This window comes from Pongo abelii, chromosome 7 (genome assembly GCF_028885655.2).
Source record: "Pongo abelii isolate AG06213 chromosome 7, NHGRI_mPonAbe1-v2.0_pri, whole genome shotgun sequence".
NCBI classification, from domain to species: domain Eukaryota; kingdom Metazoa; phylum Chordata; class Mammalia; order Primates; family Hominidae; genus Pongo; species Pongo abelii.
Window position 1 is genome coordinate 89,354,013 of NC_071992.2, and position 4,928 is coordinate 89,358,940.

The following is a 4,928-nucleotide window of genomic DNA, read 5'->3' on the forward strand; positions in this document are numbered from 1 at the left end:
TGAAGAACTCAATGAATAACAAATCATACTGCAAGTCAAAATTTCTTTGATGCTAACTCATACTCTGATATCTTTAATCATCTAGCTTATTTAGGGGCCCTTTTCTAGGAATAAATGAAACTGTATATAATGAAATCTAAAGCATAAGAAATAGTGGATCACTGGAAAACTTCTAAATTGTCTTATTTGGGCAAAAGTGTAAGACATAAAATACCAAAAATATTTTAGTGTCAAGATGAGCAGACACCGAACACCCATTTCTCCATATCGCTCTTTACTTGCTTCCGGCCAGAAAAAGGTCCATGAATGAATATAAATAGATGCCTGAACCAAAAGATACTACTTACCTGGCAAGAATGTCCAAGGCACCCAGTTGAACACTGAGATTAGAAAGGTCCTTTGTATTTAAAATGACTGGTACTTAACAAAGGAATCATAAAATCCAAAAAAAAAAGGTATCATTTATTTATTTATTTATTTATTTTAGACAGAGTCTAGCTCTGTTGCCCAGGCTGGAGTGCAATGGTGCGACCTTGGCTCACTGCAACCTCCGCCTCCTGGGTTCAATCGATTCTCCTGCCTCAGCCTCCTGAGTAGCTGGGATTACAAGCGTGCAACACCATACTCGGCTAATTTTTGTATTTTTAGTAGAGATGTGGTTTCACCATGTTGGTCAGGCTGGTCTCGAATTCCTGACCTCTTGATCCATCCGCCTCGGCCTCCCAAAGTGTTGGGATTACAGGCAGCAGCCACCGCAACTAGCCTTATTTATGCATCTTAATCAACAAAATGACTGGTACTTAACAAAGGAATCAGAAAATCTAAAAAAAAAAACAAAACTATAATTTATGTATCTTAATCAAACCAGGAAGCAGCCACAGCAGCCTGAGTTCTGAACTTGGAGGCCCAAGGTGTGAATGTAAGTGACTGCAAGTGACACCTTCTCATATCCTAAATCACTCTCTCTGCAATAATTATACTAATATTATCTACTTCATGGGAGCATTGAGAAGTGAGGGGTGGTGGGACAGAGGAAATGTTCTAATTATTAGTAAGTCCAATTCCTACATATTTAAAAGGGACCATAAATGTTTAACTATATGAAGGGAATTTGCAGATGTTTGCCTTTCAGTTGTGGAATCCCAGTTATGGGTGGTCTTTCACTCTGCTGTATGTATTTGGTCTGTTCCCCTCAGTGCAATTTGGAACAGAGAGCCTTCACTGAGTGCTGCTGTCTTTCTCCTGGAGATGGCTGTCCTGGCATCTGTCCTTCCAGTTATCCTTGACCCCCTGCACCCCACCCCTAATACACACACACACACACGCACACACACACACAAACTTCACTTTCTTTGCCTCCCTCCCTGGCTCTTTTTTCTCTTCCTCCTTTAGGTGAGTGATCAAGGAGAAAGGAATTCCCTAGTTTCTTGCCCTGGGCTTCTCCAAACCCCATCTGCACTCTTGATCTGTCCCATCCTGGGATCTCCACCTACTATTACCCTTACCATGAGCCCTTCAAATAGCCAACCTTTCAACTCAGCTTCGCCTTGCGTCCCAACTACACTAAGCCTAGACTTCTTTGGGCGCATTTGAAAAAATGCAGTATTTTAGTGGGCATTTTTATTTAAAAAAATAGGATGAGGTTTAAAAAAATGCTTTAATTTATAGAGTCTAGATTTTGATCCCAACTTATTCACAGGTTTTCTTGGTCAGCAGTTTCTGGGTATCTCTTCCTGGATCCCTTTTCTTTGTGCAACCCAGGTCAGAATGACTGCTAGTCTTAGCTACCTGGCCTTTCATCCCCTGTGAATTCAGGATGACCCTGCTGCTGGGTCCAGGGTGTTTTAACTATTCTTGATCTTGTTTATATATATATGTATTTTTTTTTTATATGTTTAGTTACTTAGTTTAACCCACTGGTCTATGGCTCTCAAGAGCTCTACGAGCTCTTGTATTGAAAACAAAACAAACAACAACAACCCAACACATTTCTTGATCACCTATTTTGAGCCAGGCAATGTGCCATATGATATGGAGAATACAAAGAAAAGCAAGTGTCTGGGTGGAGTAGTTCAGAACTTAGTGAGAAAGAGGGACAATACCCATATAATTGCAGTAGAATGGGGCCAAAACTTTGGTAGACATTTGAATTTTTTTGAGCACCCAATACCTAGGCCTCCTTTCTATTCTTGAGGAGCTGGCAGAGATTGCTGATTTGTGCTAGGCCGGGCTTTCTTTCACTTCGTACAAACTGTAGGAATTTGTTCTTTCGTATCTCCAGCAATAAAGATACCAGGATGTGACCATGCTCAGCTAATTTAATGCTCCTTCCAAGGACTTTTTTTGTTTTTTTTTGAGACAGAGTCTCACTCTGTCACCCAGGCTGGAGTGCAGTGGTGCTGTCTCAGCTCACTGCAACCTCTGCCTCCTGGGTTTAAGCAATTCTCATGCCTTAGCCTCCTGAGTAGCTAAGATTACAGGCGTGTACCACCATGCCCGGCTAATTTTTTATATTTTTAGTAGAGATGGGGTTTCGCCCTGTTGCCCAGGCTGGTCTCAAACTCCTGAGCTCAGGCAATCTGCCCACCTCGGCCTCCCGAAGTGTTGAGATTACAGGCATGAACCACCGCACCTGGCTCTGCCAAGGATTTTGAATCCAGATGGGGAGAAATAAAGATACAGGGACTACTATTGAGAAATGTTTTATTTATTTTTTAATTTTTCATTTTTTGAGATGGAGTCTCTGTCACCAGGCTGGAGTGCAGTGGCACGATCTCGGCTCACTGCAGCCTCTGCCTGTCAGGTTCAAGTGATTCTCCTGCCTCAGCCTCCCAAGTAGTTGGGACTACAAGTGTGTGCCGCCACACCCAGCTAAATTTTGTATTTTTAGAGATGGGGTTTCACCATGATGGCCAGGATGGTCTCGATCTCTTGACCTCACGATCTGCATGGCCTCAGCCTCCCAAAGTGCTGGACTTACAGGCATAAGCCACCGTGCCTGGCAGAGAAATGTTTTAAAGATTGTGGCCCCAGCACTGAGTCCAGAAACTACATTTGGTTTCTGTGCGTTTACCAATGTACTCTGGACTTCCAGGCACTCCGTATCTTCTAATATGTTTATTTTCTTCTTAAATTATTCAGAGGTATGTGTGTGTGTTGTTTTTCTTGCTTGAAATCATGAACTTTGATACAGAAATTAATAATGGGGAGTGCAATGCAGACAACAGATCCTTAGGGACGGGAAAAACTAAAATTGGGAGGGGGTCCGTGAAACTTGCATTAGTATTGGTTATGGGATTCTGGCAACCATGACATGAAGTGGTGAACACTAATTCAATGACCGCCCATGGTCACTTGTAATGAAGCACTCATTGAAGGCAAGATGTCAGGGACCACTTACTGCTGACACAGAATAGTATGAAGAAATAAAAGAGTAGTAGGAGAAATTTTTAAGTTAATAATAGTGGGAGAAATTAAAGAGTAGTGGGTAAGGTGGATTCTTTTAATGGCACTAGAAAATCTGAAGAAAGAAAATGATAGGCCCAAATATATCAATTCAGCCTTTGGCTGTTTCCTAAGTCTTGGGGGAAGAGGACTTACTTTTGTCCCTGCAACTCCCTTGCTATATGAAGCCAGTTCTTCTCAGGTCTTAGCCATCTGCCACCCTCGCCCCCTCAACCTAACTTATCAGTAAAATAGCTGCCAGCTTTGAGTGGGGCTCAGGACAAGAAGATGCTCTCTGGCCGGTATAATCAGAAGCACAGACAACTAGAATGGTGAGCAGAGCTCATGTCTCAGCACAGCCAGCGCTGTATCTTAGAGGAAATCATGCCATTGATTAGTTAAGAATTTCTATCACAACACCTGAGATTCTACCAACACCACAACATTTGTCTTTTGTGAACCAGCTGAGCATCTGCCAAGCAACGTCAATATTATTTTTTTCATGAGTAAATGCGCCCTAAACCTCCCCCAAATCATTTACAAACACAGCTTTGAAACATAGGCTGTTTGTTCCTGACTGTGTGTGGGTGCATGCGTACACACACAAACATGCACACAAATAGTTGCATGTGTAAACTCATTGAGCTTTGCTTTTTACTTTGTATAAATATCTTTTAACTCAGGTGCACATTTCTACTTAGCATAGTGTAAGATGCATTGTAAGCCTTTAACCAGTAATTTTGTTATCAATAATTTGCTGAATCAAGACACAGGCACTAATAATCTCCGATTCCTCAGATTCATAATGCAACATATTTTATTTTCCTCATGGATTGAATTTCTTCCTAACTTGATCTGACTCCAAACTTGTCAAGAGTTTATATCACAGAAAAAAGTATCCCATGGTGAAGAAAAATGAAAACATGTTTAAATTGTTGCATCTCTCTTAAACGTTATACTCTTTTGAAGGAATGCTTAACTAAAGGCAGATAACTGGCCACACTCACCTATGAAATGCCTTCTTTCTTGGGCTTATAGAGCTAAAATTTTATCTTTTTAAACTTTTTATTTTTTATTTTTAAAGATGAGGCATTGCTCTGTCTCCCAAACTGGAGTGCAGTGGCACTGTCATAGCTCATTGCAGCCTTGAACTCCTAGGCTAAACCATCCTACCACCTCAGCCTCCCAGGTAGCTGGGACTGCAGATGCCACCATGCCTGGCTAATTTTCTTCTTCTTCTTCTTTTTTTTGCAGAGATGGGGTTGCCCAGACCAGTCTCAAACTTCTGGTCTCACAAGATCCTCCCACCTTGGCCTCCTAAAATGCTAGGATTACAGGCGTGAGCCACCACAGCCAGCCTGAAATTTTATCTTTTGAAATTAGTATGGTGTATCATTTTTTAGAGGGCCCATTTCTACACAACAAGGGAAATGAAATACCTTTTACTGCTACAAAAATAGAATTAGGTATATGTGGTTTGATGA